The 27,330-nt window shown below is 50.3% G+C and overlaps 1 protein-coding gene across 3 annotated transcripts in view; it reads right to left on the reverse strand.

The window, feature by feature from the left end:
* The window catches only part of EXTL3 (exostosin like glycosyltransferase 3), a 115,759-nt gene that overhangs the window by 59,422 nt on the left and 29,007 nt on the right, over window positions 1-27,330 (reverse strand). For all 3 annotated transcript variants that reach the window (XM_035322852.1, XM_035322851.1, XM_035322850.1), the window contains exon 2: window positions 19,781-19,848. The gene's annotated coding sequence lies outside the window, so the exon portion shown is untranslated. The remainder of the gene's footprint in view (window positions 1-19,780; window positions 19,849-27,330) is intronic.

A 27,330-nucleotide genomic window follows, 5' to 3' on the forward strand; every position in this document is an offset into this window, starting at 1 on the left:
CAGCCCTGGGCCAGGGCTGCCTCGTGTCCAGAACTTGTAGATAAAACTTCCTGGTGACACAGTTTGCTTGGATTCCCCAGGTTTTCGTTCCACATTAAGCACTGAACACGTTAGCAGGGAAAGGGGTTTGCCAGGACGACAGCAATATTTGCAGGTGGACATCAATATTTGAGGGTGCAGACAAAGAACCTGTCTTGTGACAGGCAATGACACAAAAATCAGAGCTTTAAGGTGGCAGAAAGGACTAAAAAAAACTAGAACAGAGGCAAATCCTGCCACGGGAAGACCAGCTACTACCAGCAAGCTGAAGGACGATATTGCTGTGCACCACTGCAGGAGGAACAGAGGTGGCCCCAAGAACATGGCCCCATCCTGGAAAAGTGCCTCACCTGGAAGAGTTCAGCCCCTACACAGAGAGGTGACAAGAATAAAAATGCACAATGGATAAATAAAAGGAACTAGGACTAAATGTAGTGCCCATGCCTAAAGTAGTAAGTTAAATCATGCCTGAGCTGATGCAAACAGCCCCGAGGTAAGGGTCAGGAAGTGGCACAGGCTGGGGACCTCTCCTGAAGGCCGTGGGACAGGGCTGTCCTCACGTGGAGGCTGTTTAATATTGTGATCGTGTGCTGAGGTTTCCACAGTCCTTGCCCCACTCACCAAAAGGCTCTGTCTCAATGTGTCGAAGTTGCACCACTGCTTGCAATAGTCTCCCAGTTCAGGATGACCCCGAGTCCAGATTTAGCACCGTAAGAAACGATGATGGGGAAGTTCCAGGAAAATCTGAGTGCATTAAAAAGGCAAAGGGAAAAGGCTTTCCCCATCCTCCCCAAGAGATACACAACATCTTAAAGGATTTTTTTTTAAGTAGCAGCTTCTTAAAACTGCAAAACTGATGAAGGAGCAGGATCTAAGAGATCCAGGGCTCCCTACTGTCCCCTGAAAAGGGACCAGCAAAGGGGAAGGGTGGCAGCCCTTGACAGCACTGCACCCTCACCGAACATAGGAAGTGCTTGGGGCTGGATGGGGAGGAGACCTACTTCCATGGGGGTAAATCTTCCAAATACATCAATGTTTTGAGTGTCTGCTCCCTTAATACTGGCAAGAAATGCATGAACACCCTGTAACAGAGAACATGGAGCTGCTTCACGTCCTCTCTGGTGGGCAGGACCTGCTCCCTGCAGGGCTAGCACTGAGCACCTGCCATACAGCAACCTGCACTCTGATCCCATCACAAAGAGAAGTGTTCACTGCCTAGGTCCCTGCCAACAGGCCACCATCGATGACTAAAACTCACTTTATGCAATGAAAGATTTGAGAAAAATCTGTTCTTTGAGCAGTTCAGGGGACACCTGAAGGCTTCTCCACGCTGCATATTCCAGCGTGGCCACTGGGACCTCAGCTTGAGGGGAACAAGCACTCCTGGTCCCAAGAGCTTTCAGCTTCTGACTGATAATCCCTGTCCTCTTGCCTGGGGCAAACGACCTATGGGGAGAAAAAATTCCTGGCTTAAAGAAAAAAAAAATACAAAAATTAATGCTTTTTTTTTTTTGCCCCAAAGTGCTCTGAAACCAACACGTAACACCAGGAACCAGCCCACGTCCACCGTTTTGAGTGTCCCTATTTTAAAGAAGTTCTGGCTTTGGTGTCTGCTCCTGGCAAAAAGGGAATGGGTACCCAAAGGTTTCCAGCTGTATTCACTCTGTGAACTCAGCAAAATGGACTGAAAGAATAGAAACCTTTAAAATTTAAAAAGCGGGTTAACAAACTGAATCATCAAGCTAATTAAACCACATCAAATAAGCCCATCTATCCTTTACCTGATAATTAAATAAGGAATTCATTAGGGAGGGGAGCGGTATGATTTTAATGCCAACAAAAGAGCATTATCACGATGCCTGTGACCATTGATAACCGCATACAAGGGCCATGCAACTCACACAAGCTTCTTGTATTTACTCATGGGCACAAACCAATGCTGAGACATTAATTCCTGATGCAAATCAAAGCTGCCCAAATGAATTACAGGCACAGAAAACCTCAGCTTACCAAACAGAAACAAACTACATAATTTGATAAAGTTCTGTGATGTATTTCAGTAGAAAGGATGACTTCAAGATGCATTATTACAAGGTCTAACCTTAAGAGCACATCAAGGTGCTTTTACAGAGAAATTGTATTTAGTCTGCGATGCCTGAGAAAAACTGTGGGTCTCTCGCTCCTGCTCACACACTTACCTAACAGCCATCTGCCGGAGTGCAGCTGGAGCCCAAGTGTTCCCCTCCTAGCAGAAATGGGAGGATGAGCACGACTTTAAACGTGAATACACACAAAAAGAACAGCAGCTTGAGAAGAGGAAAATTACTTAAATTTCATTGCTTCCAAGTGCCTGCAAAAGCAGCATCTTTGCCCTTCACTCAAAGATCTTAACGCTTGCTTTGCTTCTTTATCTCCATTTATCAATTTTACAAGGAAAACCAGGATCAGAGCATTTGCCAGGAAGGATGAATTATGTGCATGGATTTGAGAGGGTCAAAGCAGATTTGCCCTGAAATCTGAGAATCAAGTTCTAGCAAGATTATTCAGCCTTTAGTACATCCACAAAGAAAAAAAAATCCATGAGAAAACAGATTCATGAGCGATTCAAGTTTTCCTTTGTTTTTGACCATTTTTGGAGCATCTTTAAAGCCTTTACATTTCACAGAAACATTAACTTCCTCATCGAAGATTTCAGAAAAAGGATAAACAAAAATTGCAATTTCCTAAAAGCATAAAAGCAGCTTTTCTAATTTATTGCTTTATTGCTCTAGAGGAAAAAAAATAAGCACAAAGAAACAAAAAAAATATTACTTGGTTTAAAATTATTTTAAAAATAATTCAGCTCTGCTAGACTGGAGTTATCTTACCATGTAGAGGGACAAGAAAGGCAGATTTCTCCTGATGATGTGGTAGGCTTGCTGTGCACCCCCAAAACACACACAAACGTGGCGAGACAGAACACCCAGTACCCAGTCAGCATGCCCACATCAAAGGCAAATAAATGGGGCATGAATAAAAGCAAGCCAACACCTTGTGACAAGAGCAAGAAACCCTGGGTGCTAATCCAGTGCTCACCTCACTATGGGGTCATTCAGGGAAAGCTACTCTAACTAAAAGGGGTATTCATAAAAAAAAAAAAAAAAAAAAAAAAAAAAAAAAAAAAAACAATTAGTTCAACCATACTACACCGCTATTTACAGAAGCGACCTCTTTCAAATTGGCTTAATTTTAGGCTTAATTTTACTCGGGAAGTAAATGAAGGCAAACCTTCAGGCAAATTTCATTCCGACTAAGAACCAAACTTCATAAACTTCAAGCGATTAAACCAGCCAAAATGAATTCAAATTAGTGTGCTTGAATATGCAGATGGATTGTGAACCTCAAGGCAATTCTTCCAAACATCCTCTAGTACCACCAGCCCTGCTTTCTGTTCCCAAACCAAAGGCTCAGCACCATTGTCCCTTCAAGGAAAGGTTGGGCATGGTTTAGTGGTGACATTGGTGGTAGGGGGATGGTTGGACCAGATGATCTTGGAGGGCTTTTCCAACCTTATGATTCTACAACACCTTAAAGCCCATCTGGTCCCAGCCAGCCCCCACTAGGTGACCTGTTTGGGCCCAGGCTGCCCCCAGCACCATGAAGCCTGGCTATGGGCCCTGTCAGGGATGGGGCACCAACAGCTCCTCAGGCCTTGCCACCCTCATCGTGAAGAGTTTCTTCCTAATATCTAACCCAAATCTACTCTTTTTTAGCATATCATTACCCCTTGCACCCTTAAACAACCCCAGCTCTCAGCCTTTTTTTTTCTAGGAGAGGTGCAGCAGTCCTCTAAGCCTTTTTGAGGCCCTCCTCTGGAAGGGCTTCTAGACTGTCTTGCAGTTGATAATCATCCCTCTGCCTCCCCGACGGCTGTATTTCTGCAGAGCTGTGAACATATAGCCATCTGGGGCTTCGAGATCCTGCAAATGGAAAGCATTACACGATGCTTAGGGCTATTATACTTGCACGTTGAGTGCCGTAGCCCAGAAGCCAGCCGTTAAGAGAAAAAGTTGAGACACAAAGCTCTTACAAAAGAGCTCAATGGGAGGTTTCTGTTCAAAAAATGGGAGACTAGGGAATTGGAAAATATTAAGGAATAACAAATTCATCTTCCAAGTTCATTTCACTGCATTCACTCTGTTAAGCAAAAAAAGACTGCTTAGAGGATAAGAATTGAATTAAGCACACCAGTTGAGGGAAAACACAACACAGCGGTGAGGGGGAATAACTCAGCCAGCTTCAGAAAAGCAGATCTGCTAGGAAAATGAAAAGGCCACTGGGGCAGGCAGACAGCAGAGGTCAAGCAGGAAGAATGGACTTCCAGCCAGCTTTTAAAGCGAGGAATGACTGAATACCAGCTCAGGTTCCTGAGGCACAATTCAACAACTAAATCCAGGCCCAAAGGAAAGGCCTACGACAAGTTCAAGTAAACAAGATAAAGATGGGGAAAAATCCTCTGAAGTGCCATATTCAAGACGTACAGAAGGAAACAAATCATGACAAACTTGTTGATCTCTTCTGATTCAGGCACAGAAGAGCCCCAGAGCTAAGAGTAGCTAATGCGCAGCTGGGAGAGCACAACACGTATGATGGCTCCCCGTATTTGAAGAGAGAGGAATTATCTGTCAATGGTACACAAGGCTGTGCTTGGAATGACAGAACTGCAATTTCAGAGGCGTAATTTTGAGCTCTCTTCAGATGAAGCTCTGCTGGAAGATCAAAAAGACCCCTAAGAGAAGGAGTAGGAGTCTCATTTTTCAGTGAGAGAAGCCCAGGATTGTGCACAGGGGAGCACGGTGCAGGCCGACGGCCTTACTCATTACTCATCTCAACGCAAAACAAACTTTGTGTGTGAAATTTCTCCAGTTTGCTTTATTTCCTCTTCCAAGGCCCTGCTGGAAGCCACCCACCCTTTATTCCCCCACCCAAGGCTGCTGGTCCTGAAGGACCATTGCCACAAGAGCTGCGTGCCCTGCCAGAAATGGGGCACAGCCTCATCGGTTGCGAAAGGGGGTTAGCAGGAGGCAATAACACCGAATAGAAAGGGACACTGAAGCAAAATTTGTTTCCAAATACCAGGCAACGCTCTTCCTGACATTTCTCAAATGAGCATCATGCCTGACATTTCTCAGATGAGCGTCACAAGCTCTTTTAGCACAAGAAATAACGAGAAAGCCTCCTCTGGCTGAGGCCTGCTCTGGGAATACCCCTCCCAGCACATCACAGGCAGCCTGAGGGCAGCTGGAAACACAGCGCCCTAAGCTCAAACCTCCACGGCTTCATAAAGAACAAATGACTATTAGGATGCTCTGATGAGCTCATCTCTTGTTCTCAGACTTGTTGGTTAAGTCACTGTTGACTCAGAGCTCTTCCATTCCCTCTTAAGGCTCACGCACAGGCCGGCAGTGCAGGGCTGCATCGCAGCTATTGCTGTCCCTACCCAACAAATACCACGGATTTTGGTAAGGAGTGAAGTGCAGGCAACACGCTGGGATTTATTGCTTGAAAAACAACTACACGCTTGGCAGAATTCAGAATTCTCTTCTAGGGAGAAGAAAATTTTCTACATGTTATGTGGGAGTCACACAAGCCCGCTCCCATAACAAAGTTCACACAAGCAAACAGGGACACAAATCTCCATGAAGTCACACATCTCCCCCGCCCCTTAGTGGGAGCCAGGGATGCTCGATTCAATTTGGAGCATCATGTCCCTCGAGCCAGAAGCATCAGGCAGCAGAGGATAAGCACATCACATCCTGCCATGTACTCTGCAGTGTGTGGCTTGGGATCTGAAGAGGGAAAAAAACAAGTTATCACACTGCATTTCATTTTTCTGGCTCTTAAACCCTTGCCAATAAGACAAGAATTTGTCACTAAGAGCTAGCTCACTGTCCAGCAGAGATGCATGGGGTGGGACAGACTCCAGCCTGCTCTCCCACAGCATTACTTTGAAGAGCAAACAGGAGCAAGGGCTTAAGTGCTAAAGCAAACAGACCTAGCTTCAACATGGGGCTGATGAAAGTGGCCGTACATAGCTGCTCTTGAAGTGTTTTTGTAGCCTTAATTCCCACACATAATTATGAACTTAAACATTCAACGACTTCAAATGATACCTTCCACTTTCTTCAAGTTAAATAAATAAATCAAGAAAGTCTCATACGCTTTTAAGGTCAAGATTAATGAAGCCTCAGAAGAATAACAGTAAAAGGCAAACTCTCCTAAGTGGTAGACTTGTGGGGGTGTTCTGCAGCACCCAGTCTTCCTAAAACCCAGTTTCCTACATCTGTACTTCTCTCGTAGGCAGCCTGTGAGCAGACTGCCTGTAAGCTCACCTAAATTGTGCGGTGCCAAACACCATCTACGAGAGCACACCGGGATGGATGAAGGCAGCCAGATGCAGCATGCAGGGACCCAGTCCCACTGCAAGTATCAACAGCAGTGAACGTATTTCAAAATGGAAACACTCTTCCCATTTTACACACATGCTTAGGATCTTGTAGAAAGGCTGTAGCAGAACCTGGGCTGAACCTGTAACTTTAGAGTCTAAGAATTGTTAGGTTTAATATTATTTTCTTGGAAACAACATGTATACCCAAGCCTTCCTTTAAAACTAAATTTGAGTGGTATAGGTTTTTAAAGAGACCTTCACGAAGTACCTCTAATAATAAAATTAGCATTTAGAAGAACAAAACTGTAGGTTTTAGTTACCCAAACACTGCCAGTATGAACTCACAAGAACTCAAGTCCAAGGAATGGAGGAATTCATCTGGTATTTCACATCCACCTCAAAATAAAAAATAACAGGCCGTGTTTTCACTCATTCCCCTGCTTTGTGACCGGCATGCTGCCCAACCTGGGCCAAAAGACAACACCCAGCATGCCTCTGTGGAGAGACTGGGATTTGATAAATGATGACAATATAAAAATAATAATAAAAGAAGAAAAAAAGAGCCCCCACCAAGGGTATATAACATGGGACACAAATAGTTTGTGACGGAAAAGAATAGCTTTTATTCTCCCCTCCAGATTTGGAGAGCGTGCTATATTTTGCATAGCGAGTGTGGAAAAGGAGTAGGGGGAAGAGAATATCAAAATCAAAACAAGTCACAGGGCATCAACAATCCCTTGATGACAGGAGAGTAGTTTTTGTTGGCACAGCTCACGACAGCTGGAGGAATAATTGCAGAGCTGAGCGAGAATGCCTAGAATATATTTCGCCTGTAGATTCTCAGATGAAAGATGCTATCCGCAAGCACTTTGCAAACGTTAATTAAACCCACACAGCCCCCTTTGGCAGATCAAGAAGTATTTATCCTTATTTTGCACAGAGGAATGAATATCTCTGGCACTTTCAACATAAGGTATCTCCTCTTTCTACTTACGAAGTGCCCCACAGATACACATGGCATTAAAGCACAAATTAGCTTTTCCTGTCCAGGAGCTGTCCCCAGAGCACAACGAGGATAGAACAGATACCTTTCCTTTCCCTCTGCCTACTGCCACAACAGAAATCTCAACTCTAAAGGAAAAGCAAGCCAGCTCGGGCTGCTAAGATCAACAGCAGAAGTGAATACGAGCACTGCAAAATGCTTTAAAACACCACCGCCCCTTTATGAATAGTAAATAAATCAATTTTAAAAAATCCATCATCTGCTCTTCCTTTGGTTTTCTTCTTCATCACAGGTGATTTGGAGACTGACTGAGCTTCAGGCTGTGAAATGTCTTCCCCGTTTCAGGTATTCCCCGTGGGACTGCTGCTTTTCAACACCACTTTATAGACACCCACCCCTGTAAAGTCACAAACCAGGGCAACGTCCCGTGCTCCTGGGCCACTCACCCACGTTCACGCTGCCTCTTCAAGAGCTCCACAGCAGGCAGGGAAAAACCCATCCTCGTTACCCCCAGCAATCTGCCTGCCGCATCACCAGCTCTCTTCTGCTGTAAGAGGAGAAATATTTCCAGCATCTCCCCCACACGATGCTCCAATTAGGGACCGGAGTCCTCAGCTTTGGCTCAGTTCCTCCTCACCGAGCCCGAGGCAAGAGCCTGCGAATCCGGTAACAACCAGGTTCCATCCATCCTCCCTCTAATTAGCCATTCTATCAGCACACAGAAGTATTTCGAAATAGCTTTATGCCCAGCCATCAGCAACTACTGCTACCGCTCCAAAGCAGCTTCCTGTTCTATATACGGATACAAGTGCAGCACTCTCTAACGTGATAAAATAAAATACTATTAGCGTAAATGTATTCCAGTGTGCTGCCTTACAGCAGGGAGAACCAGTGGAGATAAAAAGGGGCAGTGAAATCTTTACCAAAAAAGCAGAAGAGGCACGAAGAGTATGAGACGCCTTCGCTGGCGGGGCAGTTTTACTGCAGAAAGGATCTCATCCCCAAAAGAGAAGCAGTCAATTATTTGCCAAAATTACATGGAAAATTTTGTGTTTGACAGGAGAAGGGTCAGTGTGGTGGGTGTGTAAAGGGTAGCTGAGAACATCTGCAAGGGCAGGAAGAATATGTATAAACACACAAATGTGAAGGAAAATGCCAAACCCCACAATGGCTGAGATCTTACCATGAGAATAAGCAGATTTGGAGTTTTTCCCTGTTTAAAGATGCCCTTAAGGTTGCTGATTATGTATGTATTTCATATGGAAATACATCTAATGGTGTGATTGGAAAGGGAACCTAAGAACACGTGGAGCACATCCAAAGACTTAAGACAGCAAAAGGCAGAAAATCTGCAACTTCTGAAAAATGTCATTCCGACAGCTGCATAGCCCAGGAGAAGCTTGGATGTGAACGTGGTGTAAAATACGTGGTTTAAAACCTTGTTCTCATTTTAATTTCTTCTCTAACATGGACTTGATGAAGATCCCCTTCTGCCCTACTGCTGAACGTGGAAGGAGGACCTTGGAAGAGGAGGTTTGTCCTTCCCCACCTCGAAGCTGGAGGAACACAGCTCCTGCACTTGGTACAGCAAAACCAGGAGGAAAAAAACAAGCAAAACCACGTGCAGCCAAGCGTCTCGGCTCCCCTGGACGTGCCAGTTCAGTAGCAATTACAGGTCCACCAGTCTCCTATATCCTGGGTACAGAGTTAAGGCATTCTTTGGCCTGAAATACTTGCCAAAGAAATAGGAGTTGGGGCATACAAACTGCCATTCGAACCACCTAGTCTCACAGCCCAGACTATTTTACCCAAACTCATCGTTATTCCAGCCATTTTTTTTTCTTACAGCAAAAGAGGTGAGGACATTTTCAAACTGCCCATCCCAACTCCAGCTGCTCCCTAACCCCACTTCCCCAGCCACCTGGGCCAGCCTGCCTTGCTTAAAAATACAGCTCCCAGTACTTGTACCCATAGGGCAACTGGGATTTAGGTATATAAACACACAAAGAGGCCCACGTACGCCTGTATATAGCGATTTTAGGATCCCGTTTATGCTTATCGCGTAACCATAGAATCCTACAATCAGTAAGGCTGGAAAAGACCTTCAAGATCGTCTGGCCCAACCATCACCAGGTGGTGGTGGGATCCACGCTGGGCTCAGCAGGCCAGGAGGCTGCCCAGCACGCAGACCAGGAGCTGGAAAGCTTTCCCTACGCTAATTCTCTGTCTCAGGGGGCTTTCCTGGGAGCTTGCACAGTCACAGCACGGGGTACGGTTTGCAAAACCAGGCTGCAAGCTACTGCAGCACACCAGGGCCACCAGTGAGAAGCCAGCTTAGTGCCCACCGGTGCGGGGCACTGACAATTTCTCTCCGCTGATCCAAGGCTGAGACCTAAGACCCAAGTAAAGCTGAAACTTGGCCAAGGAAGCAGACAGCTCGTTGTGCAATTCCCGTATTCGAGTGCTGTTGCAACCTGGCACTGCCAGGAGACACCAGCAATGTTTTGGGGTGTAGGCAGCAGATGTTTGCCCCTGCATTTAGTTACCCTTTCTCTGACCCCCTGCCCTTGTGGGGTCCTCCTCTCCACCCTGCCTCGTGTGCCAGATCCAGCCCAGGCTCTTCCCACGCAGCCAGGCGCTTCCTTTGCTGCTCACAGCTGCTTCTCCAACCTGCCCGCTCAGGATAGAGGCAACCGAGGGATTGCAATAACACATCTCAACTGCATTGTTAGCTTTCAGTGATAGAGTCCGCAGTTTTTGGCTCGGAATTTCATCTCTGCCCTTGGCTTCTAGTTAAATTAAGGCTGCACAGGGCGAGGTAGATACAGAAACATTTGTAACTATGCCCATTACACTCGGAGCGATTCCTGCAGCAACGTGTGCATTTGCAGCACGCTCCGCCTCGATGACACCTCCCAATCCAGGCAGTTCCAGACGAGAAGTGCTGCTTTAACACACACCGACCCTACCTGGCTGCTCCAGGCTCCCCCTGACAAAACCTTGTGGTTTTTGGTCTGCTTTTGGACTTGCACTGCCCTCGGAGGACACAGCACCGAGCAGCACCTGGAGACACCCCGCACGTCTTACCTGTGCTGAGTCTCAGCACCCGAGGCTGCAGGAGGACGAGAGCTGGCAGGGGTGGGTACCCTGCTGCGGGCAGGGGCCAGGCCACGTTATTTCACCCCTTTCGATAAGAGGCAGAGCACATTTTTGGCCTTCCCACGCAAATCCATAGCTGCTTGACTGCCAGCTCTTTATCGCTTCCTATTTCACTTTTTTTTTTTAATAAAAAAAACACCTTGCCCAAAGTTACACTCAGTAAAGGTTTCTCCCTCAAAATACAGCATTAAAAAAGCACGGGACAGCTCAGGACCAGGCACAGCAGCTCAAAGCCCTGTGTCAAAAGCATCAAACCGCTTCAGGAAGAGCCCACCAGCTCCTTAATTCACCCCTTTTTTCCACCCAAATTTCAGACCTAGGCTGGAAGCCTTCTCCTAACTCCCAGCTGCTACTTTTGTGTGGCCTCACAACACCATTTTCCATTCGGGGATTGACATTGTCCTTTAAATCAACGGATTTTCCCCCCTCTGTGGTGCCTGCACTACACATTCACAGGCAGTAAATACTGAAGTAATATTTCCTGACCTTCCTGCCCGCCCTTCAGCATCCCCAGCCCTCCTCTGTTACCACTCTGCAGCTGCTCAGGGGTGGCTGCCGGGGCCCCTTCTGCAGCTCCCGTGCCCAGGAAACGTTTCACACTCCGGAGAAGCAGCAGTTTCTAACAGGCAGATCCTTCCAGATCATCCTTCGCCGAGCCTAATGACTCTGGAAAGATCCCCGGGGAAGGGAACGCTTTGCTGCCAGCGAGCTCCGTTAAGGATCCAGCAACATCCAGCAAGAAACAGCAAAGCATTTTTTTTTCCCCTCCTCTTCAAGTTAGCCCTCGCACAGAGAACGGCCGAGAGCATATGCTGCGTAAGCGATCTGCCCACAGTCCTCTGCGCTGCTTCTGAAGCAAGGTGGCCGCAAGCAAATGCAACTATTTCCAGGAGAGGTGGCTTGGCTTTGGAGAGCAGCGTGCAGAAACACTGCTTTTAGGGCTCGCCCCGTGCATCGCTTACCCCGGGAGCAGGCAGAACGTCTGCAACCACCACTGAAACACTGACGCGTGCTGCTGATGGGCAGCGCTTCGTTTCGGAGGTGGTTTCAACGCTGCTGAAGAGATCTCGTTCCTTTCCTCAGCGAGCTGATCTGGGGAGTTAAGCTGGAAGGAAACCACCTGGGCTGAGAAGGAAGGAACCGGGTACGCATCAGCACAAGAAGATCAGCGGGAGCAAACCCTTCCCTCGCAGCGCCGGTTTGACGTTGCACCAGTTCAGCTATGATGCGCGGGCACGCTCTAAATTTAGCCGGCTTTCTAGCTCTGAAGCTGTGTCTCCCATCCCTCATTCCTCTCCCACCCCAAGCGTGAGCCGTTCTGTTATCAACGCTTTCCTATCCCGGCCCCAGGGGAGCAGCCATCAGTTGTCGGTGAAGTGGTTCCGTTTCGGGAGCGCAGACAAAAGCTGAGACAAAGCTAAGGGTGGCGAAGGACAGCTTGCCCAGGGAGGGAACCTCAAGGTCTGGGAGGAAAGGGGAAAAACCTACCCATGACTTCCCTGCGCTTGGGTCATCGCTCGTTAAAGCTCTGAGGAGTCACTTCACGGGTTATAAATCAGGCTGCTCTCGGCTCAGCCACTTAGTACCCACCTCAGACAGCAGCCAAGCCCTTTTCACGCACAATGGGAACGCTTCATCCAAATGAAACGACCAGGAGGAAAAAAAAAACCACAGGTCTCCCTTCTGCAGGAGATGCCACGATGCCGGCAGGTTCCCCCACTCCCTTCCCTGCCTCCTTCCGTGTGTTTTCACCTCCTCTGCGAGGGGGAAAAGCTCTCTGAACACAACCCCTGGGCTGTGAGGGGAGAAGACGTGGCTGCTGCTATTCCTCTCTGCCCCCTGCTGTTGTGAGATTCCCCAAAAGACCTTTCCAAAGCTTCTCCCATTCCGGTTTTGCTCCATTTTATCAAGTTCCTGGGGCACGTGAAGGCAGACACAGAAACCCTCCAATTCTGGGTATTATTCAGAATTTAGTCTTCAACAGCCACTGGCCAGCTTCTGCCCCTTTTTGATTTTCTGCCTAATTACAGCTTGAAAAATAACGTCGCTGTAACACTCACTTCTTTAAATATTTAGGAATTTCTTCCTGTATTGAAATAAAACCCAACATTAGACAGTAAAACATCAGTGATAGCTATCAGGGGTGGCAAAGGTGAAGTTGGTCTCTGTTCCCACACACTTTGTAATCTCCTGATAGTACCACTGATAAAATAAACTAATAATAATAATACAAAGTTTTTAGTCTAAAGGTTGAGGGTTGAAAGATTCCAGAACTGCTGAGAAAGATCAACAAACCCCAGCTCCGACCGGAAAGGCTGAAACATTCGCTTTCAGGCCAAATATTTTGGCGGCTCCCCCCCCACCCCCAGCTCCATCCTGCAAAGGATTCAGAGCTGTGGTTAGAGCCAGCAGCAGGGCTGACAAACCATCACAGCCTGACACCGCAGAGGCAGAAGCGCAGAGAAACAAAGACGCACTTGACTGGCAAACCCTGGAGTATCAGCATAAATGAGCTCCCCGGAGACCTGAACCAAGGCTTCTTTTCCTCCTCAAAAGGCGTCAGCTCCACGACTCCTCACGGTGAACTCAAAGGACGTTAAACCTGTCCACGGGGCAAGCATCTGGACGGGCAGGAGGAGGCAGAGCATCCCGGCAGCCCCATACCCGGGGCAGGAGGGGAAAGGGAAGCAGCGCGTCCTCCTTGCCTTGGGGGCAGCTTCAGCGCAGCAACGCGTTCATCTTTTTCACGGGAACTGCCTTGTAAGACCCCAACTACATCTGTAAGACCCAAACCAGCCAGAGCTGCAGCCACCCCGGACGCCTGTAGGGAGGGTCGAGGCACCGTGCAACGCCCCCGAACTCATTCCAGATCCAGACGACTTCGCAGCAGCCTCCCACAGCCTGCCCCTGCTTTCAGAAGCGGAAATACCAACGGGCAAGACAATAACCTGGCTCTTCGGAGATTATCCTTAAAGATTCAAGTTTCCAGGTAAGTTCCCCTGCCTAAACCAGGTCCGGGCTGAAGCCTGCTCGTAGAAGCAGAAGGAAAACCTCTTCTGCCCAGTAACTGTCACAGCAAGGTGAGCCAGACCCCCGCTCGCCTCTCTGCACCACCATTTCCTCTTGTAAAACTCTAAGCACCATCCCCGCAGCGAGATGCCCGCGACCTCCAGGGCTTGTACTTCCCGCAGAAAGGCTGGCCTTGGATTTTAGCTCGTGAGCTGCTTTGGAGGTGGCACCAGCTGAAGGGGCCGCAGGAAACGAGTGTTGTCCAGCCATCAGCATCACCAGCAGCAGGTCTGAGCCCTACCGAGTACGGGAAGCACGTGCCAAAAACATTTCCGGAAGGGAAAAATGCAAAAACCTTGCTATTGTTTTTGGAAGACAACGTCGATTCCCATTCTTCTCCCTCTGATTTGCGGCAGGAGGAGGAAGGAGCAGGGAGCAAGGGGTTTATCCAGCAGCTGTTCCGTCAGTACGGGCACGACGGAGTCGCGAGCATCCTCTCCTCGTCAGAGCAGTCGCCGCTGAAGTAAGAGCTCTGCCTTTTGAAGAGGACTTCGTAACCTCAAACACAAGGGCTGGGCTGGATTTTCTTCCCAGTCAGAAGTCAATTACCCCGCTGAGAAATGACAGAACAATCCCACAAAGTAAATCCTGTTCATATCAGGGCCTTCCGTGATCCAATTGCACCGGAACCTTCCTGGCTTATACAAAAACGAGGAGGATTTCACTCCTGTCTCCCACAAATGTCCCCAGGGGCCTTCCTCCAAACCAGAGGAGGAAAAGCTCCGCCTGACAGCGTGAGATGAGGTGCTTTTATCCAAACTGAAATTTCACTACTCCATCTTTTAGCAAGTTCGAGGCTATCTAGAGAGTGTTTACCTCCAGCTGCCCGTAGATTTTACTCGCAGAAGCAAATTAGCGCTACCGGCAAACATTACTTAACTTGTTCCCTGCTCCCTAATCGTTACTATAGTAATGCAAACCTCCCGGAGAGTCCCTTTAACACTTTTTTAACCGCTCTGAAATAGCTTTATTATGGTAAATAATCACTGGAACGTTTTCCTGTCACGAGCAAGTTATAAGCTGTCCTCAGGCTCGGGTCCCTGGGGTATTCTCGTTAAGAGCCTGAGGCAGCGTTCTGCTCCCAGGTGCCAAGGTCGATACAGATAAATGACTTCCACCACCACGAGCTCCCACTACCCCCATTTGGGTAAATGAATGAAATTGCACTCGGGAGAAGCTGGGAGAGGCCAGAAGGTATTAAACAGAAAGCTGGCCGATCCCCACGCTGCTAAGCCTATTCTTCCTTTAATGACACGGGCGGTCAGCTTTCAAGCTAACCTGTTATCCACACGCAACATCCTTTTGGCAAATCTGGATGCAGCTTGGACTTATTTACCTGGCCAGGGTGCCGGCTAGAGCCAAGGTAGCCTGTAGTTTGCAGGGAAGATCTCACCTCATCTCACAGGTTCACGTAAGCCAGCTCTTCTAACTCACCCTGGAAAGAACATGGAACAGACCTTCCCAGGAACGGTTCGGGAATGAACCCAGGAAACATCCTGGGGAAAAGCAGCAGGGGAACTGTGGAGCCCAATAGGGTTGAACCTCGAGACTCGATACTGAAAAAAATGCTAAGACCAAGTGGTCAGGATGGATGGAGAGCTGCAGACCCGCACCGACACGTTATGGAGGATCTCGTACGCAACATGCTGATTTCAGCCTCGCTTGAGCTCTCTTCCTCTGACCCACCATGGGATTCAGCAAGAGCTGGGAGCAGCAGAGAAGCAAACGTGCAAACAGTGACTTATTCTACCTAAGTATGAGCCAATTCCTGGAGGGAAAGGGAGGGGAACAGAACCCGGACTGATACTACAGGCTCAGCAAGCGGGAGCACTCAGCAGATACTGCCGGCTTTGTGCTCGGGTCACAAAGGCCGCCTGTTACAGCTCTACCATCACAGCATTGTCCCACGCAGCCTCAAGACCAGATCTCAATGGCTGCATTAAAAGAAAAAGCCCCCTGGGTGCTGGTTGGCTTCTCGGAGCTCCCCACGGAGAGCACAGCGCCTCCCGAGCATCGCCGTGTCCCAGCGGGGATCCCAGCGAGGTCCCCAAACCTCCCCTCGCTCCAAGCCAACAGGCGAAGCTTCCCCTCCATGGAGGTTGTCCGTAACAAGGGCTGAGCAGAATATTATTCAGTCTGTGCACTAGAAGAGAAAAAACAAAGTGCTCCAGTGCTGCCCAGGAGGAGCTGGTCCCTCCTTCAGAGAGGGACTGATGCCTGGGGGAATTTATACCCTGCCCTAGCCAAAATGAGCATCGAAACCAACAGGAGAAGCAGCCAACGCGGCTGTTCTGATCCCAACAGTATTAAAATTACCCTGGATTCCTTATCTTGATAAAGGATACCTGAAATTGTTACCGTAGGTTGCCCGCGGGCTGGCTGGGTGCAACTTCGTGTGAGCACATGTAAAAAGACCGAGAGAGAGCCATGGATATAAAGAGGGCAACGAGAGGATGAAAAAACCTCAGGCCAACAGTTCTTCCCTGGGACACCCTGAGTAGAGTTACCAGCGGTAATCGGCGTGGGTGCAAAGCCCTTGGAACAAGGGGCTGGTGAGGCAGAGGGGAGCCGATCCCTAGGGCTTCTCTTAAAAAAGCCACCAGCGGAGCACAGACAAGCCTGAACAACTGCTCGGGCTCCTTGGTTGTAAAAGTAGATACGAAGAGGAGCTATGGGAAGGCAGCAGAGGGGAAAGAAGAAACACCCGAGGGCAGGAACAGCCGTGAGGCTGGGAGAAGGCAGGGAAACACCACTCCCAGAGTCCGCAGAGCCCTGGCTCCGTGCTGAGGGAGAAAACCACCCAACCGTTTCCCTGGCTGAACTGAGGAGCAGGTTTCTCAGGCTGACCACAGGGCAAGGCTTTAAGCACGCTTGTGGGAGCTGTGATTCACCTTCGGGCAGCACAAAAGCCAGGGCCATGAGTCAGGGCAGATAGACAAAACCACAGAGCTGGCTCAGCCCCAGGCGTGCCGTGGCAATCTGCAGACCAGCGACGACAACCCCGGGCATTACAGTTTGAATCGTGCCGTGTTTCAGTTCTACTTTTTGGAAGCCAGAAGTAGAAACTAGCAGCTTGTTAGTCCTAGTATTTATTTAGTTAGTCCTGCTAACAGAACTCTCTAGGAGAGAAGGACTAACAAAATAAATAAGACTTACGCAAAGCACAGGGGATGGAGGGGCATGCCTTTCCCTTGCAAAATCAGCAGCTGCCTGTTGACACTATCCGATGTTTATCTACGTAAGAACTGCTCACTCTTTTGGAATCTACTCACTCTCTCGGTATCGTTTTACCTCTTAGCCAACGGAGCAGAAGGAGAAGCTTTAACGTCCGGAGCGTTTCTTGTCCCTGTTTGGAAGACGCAGCCATTTAGCTTCCCGAAACTGCTGCAGGATACAAAGATAGAGCTCATATCCTGGCTGACAGCTCGAGCACAAAGCCGTACAATGTCTGTCAGGGCTCTTTGTTAAATACGAGATTGTCCCAGTGACTCAGTGCGCTGGAATGCATCAGGTTTATTCATAGCTTTTCTGATAGAGGCTTCAGATTAGACACAAACTCCTGCTTTTTAGAAGGAAAAAAAAACACACAAATCTATGGCTTCTTATTATGTGGAACACACACAACTCCTGGCTTCTTTTCCAGGGTGATAAACACAGAACTGCAACAAAAGGATGGGCCCTCAGCAACCTTTCAAGCTTCTAACAAGGAGGACTTTGAGAGCATTCAAGAGGGGAAAACCAGATGTGCACCAGGACCAGAAGTCAGCGCCACGAGGAGAGGGGGCAGAAGAGAAGTGAAGGTGGTCAGAGACACGGAACACCACCCGTAAGGACAGTGAAAAAAGATTTGGATCCTTTTGTCTGGAAAAGATCTCTGGCAAGGGACATAGCAGGGGACCTACAGGACCCAGAACAGCGTGGAAGAGGCAATCACACAAACAATTCCCTGTACAGGAGCTTCTTACGTTAAACCAGTTGGCTGCAGGTTGGTTACCAGAAGGAGATGGTTGATCGCACGCTAAGGAAACGTTGACATGTCCAGCAGCAGGACAGAGGCCAAAAGCCCACGTGGGTTCAACCAGCAGCTAAATCAATTAATGAGATGAAGGCCACTTCCAGCAGCCGCTGCTGGAGGAGGAACAGACCTCTGGCCTCCCCGTGGCTCAGGTGTTTGTTTGCACTGCTTTGAGTTTCTAAAGTAAAATGGCTTCAAGACTCTTGAAACCGGTTATTTTTCCATTTAGTTCTACAGCAACCCCAGACAGACCTTGTTTCTAGCATCTCTTCTGTTCCATCCCTCTGCCAAGAAGATCCCTTCGCTCAGCTGTCTCCTACTGACCTACATTCACATGCGCAGTCTTCCTGCTTTAATCACAATCTTCAGCCCAAACTCCAGACCTCAAATCCTCATCTCCAGCGTCTGTTCTTGCAGCCGTCAGGCCCACAAACGTGTATCGGGTTCTGAAGGTCAGTGCTGAGCCTGCCACACAAGACACCAGCCGTAACAGATGCTCTGCAGGCCAAATGATGCCCCCAGGGAAGCCCACGCAGCACTGGGGCCCGCTGCACATTGCACAGCTGTCAGGCTGCAACTTACCGCCTGCTTCTTAAGCTATGCAAGGAGAAGGAGAATTCAATGGTATTGACTTCTTTTCGCTACTGAAGTCAGCAGATCTGACTCGGAACACACACCGGGATTAGATCTGTCGATTCAGACCACGGCACGGCGGCACCCCTGGTCGATAGCAGCAACATCTGCTCTTCCCACGACCTCTCCGCTGCTTTCGGTTTCAGTATTCAGCACCACGTTTGGTGCAGGAGCAGCTGAGAAGGGAGTCCCCACCGTGTTTGGCACCTCCCAGCTGTTGGGCAGAAAGGCTGTCCTGGATCCAGAAGTAAAATGAGCTGAACCAAGGACATCTTGTGTGCCACGCTACGCTGGTCAGGTGCAGGAGAAGTTAAGAAGCCACAAATTAGAAAGCCTTTTTCCCCTTCCTGCACAGGAGGCGCCAGAACTGACTGCCCTGCTCTCAGGACTTACTTAAACCAACCTGCTGACACGCTCCGGTTTCCAGGCGTTACGATTTCGTCCTTGTCTTTTGTTAACGAGCACCTTCAGCTTCTAAATTCATCATCCCACGTTATCCTTCGGGGGGTCGCCTGCTCGGATTGTTACGGCGAACTTAATTGTGCAGAGGTCTCGGTCAATGAGAGCAGCTCCCACACTCACCTGCTGTGCCTGTGCCAGCATTTTGTACCCAAAAGCAGAGTGCCCTCAGCTTGCAGGGGCTTACAGTTAACTGTTTCAGTCTGGCTACGCAACGTGTTCCAATTAACCGGGATTTTATTAGCTCGAGTCCCTCGCAGTAGCAAGTGGAACAATATTTGTAGACACCTCATAAAGCACAGGCTCGTTACTACAGCCCATTAGCATGCATGCGAGATATTTTAATGTGTAAAAACTCCCCATGAAATATAATTTTCTCCTTCGCTTTCAGAAAAAGCCTGCCGTCCTTACCGCGTACTAAGGCAACGCTTTCCAGGACTTTTTCTCTTTACCCTTTCCATCCCACAAGTAAAACCAAGCCTCACTTATCCAGTTCCACAGCACACCTCTACAACAAACCCCTGCGTTTGCTACGGCAGATCCCTCAGCCTCCCTCCCCGCCGAGTTCAACACCTCTACCAAGGCTGAGCAGGTTGACCCCTTGCTCTCCTGCCCCTCGAGCCTCCTCTGCTCTGCTGCACAGGAAGCCAAGTGACACGTTGCTCAATTCCGTGGCAACACCTTCGGGGCACTTCCCCAGTGCCTCGAGCAGGTACGAGGCAGAACCGCACTGGTTCTGCGCTCTGCTGAACCGCTGGAAGCGGGGTGCAGGCAGATTTACCCCTTTGGATAGAAGGAGCTGGAGCTGTCAGCTTCCACTTCCCTTGAAACGAAACAGGAGGTAAGCCAAGGGAGCTGCTAGTTGTAGGACAGCGTTAGGGGGGAGCAGATTTAGTGCTGCTCCCCCGTGAAGGCAGTTTTAAGCCAACATGAGGCAGCACAGCAAATCTCATCCTGGAGGCATCAGGGTACTTACTGCAAAGGGTGATCCGGCGGAATCTGCCTCTCCTCCGTGCCCAACTCCCCGGCTCATCTGTCTGGATCCTATTAGAGAAGAAGAAAAGCTGTAAGTACAGACCAAGTGACGCCTTCAAGAAGCCAGCTAAGGAAAGGAAGAACAGACACCCCCCAATGCCGAGGTCGAGAAGTGAGAATGCTGGCAAAGGTTGGAGCACGTCCTAAACAAATGCCCTAACGAAACCCAAAATGCCCTAACCCGAACCCGAAATGCCCTAACCCGAACCCCAAATGCCCTAACCCAAACCCCAAATGCCCTAACCCAAACCCCAAATGCCCCAGCCCAAGAAATGCCGCGATGCTTGAGTTCAGCTGCAGCACTGGTGGCCTCCAGAGGCTCTCAGAAGGTCAGACCTGATCCACACCAAGAGCAAAGCAAGATAATTACAGCAAAGTAGCAGCAACAGCTACACAAAAGCAGTTACTAGAGGGACGGCGAATCCCTCCTCCTTCTGAGGCGCACCGGTCACCAAGGCACCGTTACACGGGCTCAGCGTGTTACGAAGGCTTCCTCGGCGGCCGCCGGGACAGGAATTCCCTTCCTAAGGCACGGCCCCGACGGCTCAGATGGCTGTGCCCTGCGTGCACCAAGGAAGTTCCTTCAATAGGTTTAAAAGTTAGAATTTTAACCTTATCCCCTTAATAAGCAGCCACTCTGTTTGTGCTGAAGCCCAGCCTGATTAAGCAACGAATCACCTCCGGAATGAAATTACGATGCAAAGAGAAGCAAAGCCCGTCGCGAGACGTGTCAACACGCCGCACGCAGAGCGATCACGCTTCAGGGACACATTAAATCCCCCTCCGATTAATAGAGACACCTCTTAAGAGGGGCATTAAATAATTCCCGACCGTGCAGCACGACGACCGGCTGCTGCAGGAAATCGGAGCCGACGACTCCCAGCCCCAAAACCCCAACGAAACCGGCCCGAGAAACAACAAGGGGTCAGCGGGGAGGGATGAGGGGCAGGAACGGCACTGCTGCAGCCTTCCAGCGAGCTTAGATTAAAGGCTCCTCTCATCGGAAAATGCAACGAGCCGCCTGCCTTTCGCGTTTATCGATACCGGAGCTCACGGTTTTCATGTAAATGCCACTACACGCGGGCGGATCTGCGCGAGGCTCGAGCCAGACTCGCCGGCGACTCCCCTTCGGGCAGCCAATCTAAATGCAAATTCTAATCAAACGGGGATTTCTGGGCCACACCAAAAATGTACAGCTGGAGACGGAGCGTACGTATGTGGGAGAACGGCCCCCCTCTCGGGCAGGCCTGCTGATCCCGCGCTGCTTTTTCACCCTGAACATAGATAAAAATTAAAGGTGAACACAGATAAGAATTAAAAACATAGATAAAAATTAAAGGTGAACACAGATAAAAATTAAAGGGGAAGTCTGCTCTCATTTGCAGCCGTATTATTCCCATATTAATATCTGTAAATATATTATAAAACAAAGCACCATCCTCTTCTGTCCCACCCGTGTTAATACAAGGGGATTTTTTTTTATGTTTTATTTTTTTAAGCAAGCTGTGGAGAGCTGCTGCCTCCCCCAGCCGTTGCCCCCGGCCCAGGAACATCCATCCCATCAGCACGGATACGGGACCGGAGCAATGCCAGAGCCCTGCTGGCTCTGCAGAACAAGCGGCACTTCCACGTTTTCAGGGGGGAAGTTTCTCCTTGGCCCGGAGTTATCTGGGCAAGCCGGAGGAAGGAGGTTGTTCCTGCGGGATGGTTGATAGGAGGCAGGGATTTCAAACCGCCGGCAGCACAAGGAGAGGCATTCTCGTGGCACAAAAGCTTTTCTGAAGGACCCTTGAATCGTGACACCCGCCTGGAGAACACACCACACGGGGCGCTTTGTCGGCGCTGATTAAAATGGGGCACTAATGGCAAAGCTGGAAATAACTCCTGTTAGAAACGGCGCTGCTCGTTAAGCAGAATGCGCACAGGGAAATAAAACAAAGGCCAAACACCCGACAGCCGAGCTCGCAGACCTGTGCAGGAGCGGGTCTCGGAGGGACTGCCCCTGCCTACCACCAGCAGCACCAGGACCACCAACCCCCCAGGGGGGCGTCCTCAGAGGGATGCAGCTAATTAACATCGCTGTACACACGCTCATTAGACGGGTGAGGAGCTTTGAGCTTTGCAGGTTTTGGAAAAGCGTGCTACGGGGATATCCACCGAGCTGAACCTCACAGAGCTGCTGGGTTATGTATGGAAATAAAACGCTGGCTTTCAATCCGTGAACACAACCCGCTACGGCTCCCTGCTTCTCCTCCTCTTCCTCCAAGCCCCGGTGCAGCGAGCGTCCGAGGACGGCCACGCGATGGGCCTGGAGCAGCTCCCCTGCGAGGAGAGGCTGAGAGACCTGGGGCTGTTCGGCCTGGAGAAGAGAAGACTGAGAGGGGATCTCAGCAATGTGTATAAATGCCTGAGGGGTGGGAGACAGAGGGGTTTGGCCAACCTCTGCTCAGTGCTCTGTGGGGACAGGACAAGGGGCAACACCACAAAACGGAGCTCAGGCAGCTCCGCACCAGCATGCCAAAGAACTTCTTCCCGGTGAGGGTGACGGAGCGCTGGGACAGGCTGCCCAGGGAGGTTGGGGGGTCTCCTTCTCTGGAGATATTCAAGGCCCGTCTGGACGCCTCCCTGTGCAGCCTGCTCTGGGGAAGCTGCTTTGGCAGGGGGGTTGGACCCGATGGTCTCTGGAGGTCCCTTCCAACCCCTACAACTCCGTGATTCTCTGGCAAAAACTGGCCGGAGCCTCATCTGGGTTTTCCCACATTCAGACACAGCAGCTCAGGGAGAGGCCCCTGCAGCCCCACCGTGCCCGTGGTGCTCAGCCGCCCGGCCTTTCCCACGCAGCCACCACGTGCGAGCGCAATCTGATTGCCGAGAGGCAAGATGCTGGCGACACAAATTGTCCTCCAGGTGGTGGAAGCTGCCAAAAATCACCTAATTCTGCAATCTAGAAAGGGGAAGGAAGAGAACTGGAAATATTTCCACTTCTGAAGCGCTTCCTAGCAGCTCCTGTTCTTTAATATAAGTTCAATACCGTGCTAAACTTACTCAGCACTCCTTTTTTCTCCCCAAACGCTTTCCATCACCACAACCCCACAGCCTGCCCCACCGAAGCTGAGGGTTTCCCTTACAAGGGTTCAGGTTTAAGCACACCAAAAGGGCCCGTTTTGTCTTTGCCCTTTTGTGGCAGCCTTCACGCTATGATGGATGCGTGGAAATGCAAAGCAGAAGCCCGCACAAAGAGCGAGCCGGGGGTGAGGTGGTTTTGTCTTCCGAAGGGAAGCAGGAATGACTTATTGCCTCATTAAAGAGCCTCGGTCTGCATTTTTATCAGACATATTTAGACACTAGTGGCAAAAAAATACTAAAACCGGGAGAAAAGCACTTTTATTTTTACCACACGGACCTCGTTAATCACACGGATACAAGCTAAGACACAGCAAATTCTCCAGATGCAGGCACAGAAATCATTTCCACGGTGCATACGAGGACCTGGAAAATCTCAGGTACTACCAACCCGCACGAAGGTGAGGCGAGATTTACCTACTGCAGGGCTGGATTCCTTTTCCAGTGGAAAAATTCTTATCTCAGGCATGAAACTGGGCCAGCAATACCCCAGCTCTCAGCCCCCCCCCCTTACCAAGGCTCTTCCGCGGCCCTGCTGCAGCTCAGCATCATCCTGACAGCTCCCCGCTCACGCTGCTGCCTCCGTCCCGCCAGCAACCTGCGGCTCCAAAAAGCAAGTTTATTTCCAAGCCTCCTGCAAACGTTAGCTCACGGCCTCTGCCTTGCACAAAGCACAGGTTACTTACCCTAAGCGATGCCTCCCCGGGTCCGCGGCGACGATAAGCCACGGCTAAGGCTGCGCGCAGACACTCGCGCTGAACAAAACAAGGCGGCACGCCCCGAGCAAGCATGCTGCTCAACCACTAAACACACATTTCTGTGCCCTACGTGGGCAGCGGCTCCTGTCCCGAATGTTTTCGCGGCGCAAGCCGCACCGCTTGATGCGGTAGGAAAAGAAAACAAACCTGGAGACGTTCTTCCTTCTAGTTAGAGCGCAAGAGACAAGCGGTGTAATTGTTTCCGTGTAAGTAGAAGGAAAATAAAGCCGAAGAACGCAGATGAGGGAAGAAACGGGACTAAAAAACGGGTTGACAAAATAGTCCGAGGGTTTCCGTGCAGGGCCATAACCTCACACAGCAGGAGTAAGGAAGAGCAGAGGCTCCAGCACCCCGCAGAGCCCCCAGCTCACCGTCCCCTGCCTGCAGCACCCATCCTGCTCCTCCTGGTTCCCAAAGTCCCCCTGTGTGACGTCTGCTGGCTCCGTTTCTGTCCCCGCCAGCTACCCAAAAGATCCTGCAGCACCCCAAAACCGGCAGGGAGCCCGCAGGAGCAGCGCCCTGAGCGCCGCCCTGCCTGGATTTTGGTCTGCACAAGTCACCCAACCCAAAACGACCCCAGAAAGCAAAACGCATCGACGCCAGCAGCAACCCACCTGCCTGGGGGTGCTCCCCAAAGGGCCACGGCTGCACCCCAAACCCGCTGCGGGCGAACAAGCCCTCGTCGGAGGGGAGCTGAACCCCTCCGCACCTCCTCCGGGCAGCCACAATCGCTCTTTGCCAGCAAGTAAAAGCCCTTCGAGGAGGGCTTTTCTCCCCTCCCTTCACTTTGTTTTAAAGGGCTGAAGAATTTCTTCTGAACGCTCCCAATCGCAGGCTCACGCTGGGTTATTTTTAAGAGCACAGAAGCAGATTTTCAAGACCCTGAATGAGGAAATGCAAAGCTTTTATTAAGCAATAATAGCCCAGACAATGGTCACAATTTCCCAAGGGTCTGAACACCGCAGCTGACAATAAGCTTTATTCCCCCACAAAACCTCCTTCGCGGGCTTGGAGGGTTTGCTTTGTGTGATCCAGGCTCAAGTTAGAGAGTTAAAACAAAACGCTCCGCGGCCGTTTCCAGCGCCATTTCCTCCAGCATCGCACATCTGACCAAGGATACAAAAATCACTGGGAAAAGCCTTTATGTTACCTCACTCCTCCGTGGAGAGTGGGATAAATCCCCCTTGGTACCAAGACTTCTCCCCATCCTACCTGCACGAACTGGCTGACTTTTCCAGGGCAACAAGAGAGAGGGGAAAAAGCCCTTCAGCTTTCTTCATGGATATTTGCACCACCACACCGTGCCTCTCCCCTGAATGGCCAGAAATGTGCTGCAACCCCTGACCTGCTGCCAAATGGGGGTCTCAAATCCAGAGGTCACATCACCCCTTCCTCTTTCCGCGGAGGAGGATGCTGCACCTACAAGGAGCTTGCTCGTGCAGCCTCCTGAGCTGCCCAGCACCGAGGTCTGGCCTTGTGCAAGCCACTTCTCATTCACCGAGGCATTGTGGTTGGCCATGAACAACCACCACCACATCTCGACCGGCGGATCCGGCTCTCTCTGTAGCTGAGAGAAGAAGCAGGCACTTCCAGGGCACGTAAAACTTGGATCGGTTCAAGATGCCTGCTTAGGACGAGATGAATTGGGCCACACAAACGGCTGCTGTTGTTCTCCACTGGCTATAAAGCAGAGCTCGGGGAAAGAGAGGAAGAAAAGAAACGGCTTAGATACAGACAGCTACATCTGTCCGAAGGGCTCCCAACCTCCATGTCTTCTGCTCGAATGCTGGCCTCACCCTAGCTGGTTAACAAATAAAGAGTAATACCGTAAGTTCATTAGCTCTTCAAACCAAGAAGATGATGTCAGGATGTGCCTGCAGGAGTTTCTTACCCTACCACCATCTCTGCTCTCCTGCGTCCCCGTGAAAGCACGGCGTAGCACACGGCAAACCAAGGTCACAGCTCAGCTTTTTTATTTGGTTGGTCTCAATCCGATCGCTTCCCAACCTGGCGCACCCCACAGCCAGGAGAGACAGACCACACGGCCTCTCTTCTCCAGCTCACAACACCTTCAAGGGGTTATGAAAACATTTCCTAACCTGCCTGCCTGCCAGCTCATAGAGCTTACGTACCCAAGCGTGGGCAAAAGGGGAAAATAAACACTTTGGCGCCCTGCCCGAACATCTGCACCACTGGCACAGCCTCCCCACAGCAGCAATAGCGCCTCTCATCCTTTGTCTTTTTTACCGTGAGCTTCAAGGTGTCTGGACCCAGCGAAATCCCTCAACCTGGCCTGAAACAGTCCTGGAAAAATCAAACACCTGCTTGTCTGTACGATGGCTGTCCACGTGACGCATGCAAGCATCCGCTTACCCTGTCCAAAAGAGCAAGAAGGAATTCAGGATGCGCTCAGAAAACGGCTGTACTCAACTGAAGGATGCCAAACACGCCCAGGTATTGCCAGGGACGTCACACAGGCACTTTTTGTGCAGCACCATCTGACTGCTGCTCACAGCCACAGCGCGGTACGAAAGACACGGGCAGCAGCTGGCTAACACCCAGCCAGGCACCACAACCACCCGCAGACACCCACGCACCTGGGGGGATGGTTTGAGAGGCTCCTCGCAGCTCGGGATCCCTGTGCCAAGCCGGGCTTCGTGTCGTGGGTCAGGGGAAGGCAGGACAGAGCCCACGCCACGACCTCTCCATCGCTCTCTTTCCCAGTTGCGTTATGCAGTGAGTTATTCAGGCAGGGGCAACGACGCCCTTCGGCATTGGTAACGAGCCCGGATTACTGCAACCTTAACAGCAAGAAGAGCGCAGAGGTTTGGTTCTGCAGCTCTGCAAGTTACTTACATCAGTCAAGAGAAGTCCGAGGTTTAGTCTTTCTTTCCTGCTCTGCCCGTCACGCCTGCCTCAGGGTGCACAGAGTTAAATGCAGAATTAAATACCTCACATTGCAGTGTAACAGTTACCTGTCGACCCACAGAGGATTCAAGCTACGCCTCAAAAGCCACGTGCCAAGGCTAAGTTACCCCAGGTAACTGGGCTGGCCGAAGAACTGATCAACTGTGGGCGCAAAGCTTCCCTAACACCGAAGGCTACAACGAAGATCTTATCGCCGGCAACGTGAATGGCATTGAAAGGCTGGGAGAGCTCAAAAATAGGGGGGAGAAAAGAAAAAAGGTGTCTTAAAAAGGACACGCTCGTCATTTACAGCGGCTCCCACGGGATTCACAGCGGCGGCGATGAGGTCCCTGCAGTCACTCGAGCAGGACCAGTCCTAAAGCTGCGCCTTTCCTGGTCTAAAGCCCTTTTGAACAGCTCGAGGTCCCTCGGACCTCTTTGCACCTCCACTTCTTTGGAGGAGCCAGCACCTCCACAACACCTGGAGTTGCCCGTGCGGGACAGGAGAGCCCTCGGTGCCTTTCCTGATCTCTGCAGAGCGAAGCTTGCACGGAAGAAATGACGCCAGCAGATCCCTGCGCCGAGTCTGCTGATCTCTGCAGAAACCTCAGCCAGCCCCTTTTTTCTTTTGGATCTCACTTCCAACAGATTATGATTATCCCAGGGGCATGGCAAGGGACCAGAGCACGAGAGCTCATTTCAA

Source organism: Oxyura jamaicensis, chromosome 3 (genome assembly GCF_011077185.1).
Source record: "Oxyura jamaicensis isolate SHBP4307 breed ruddy duck chromosome 3, BPBGC_Ojam_1.0, whole genome shotgun sequence".
NCBI lineage: Eukaryota > Metazoa > Chordata > Aves > Anseriformes > Anatidae > Oxyura > Oxyura jamaicensis.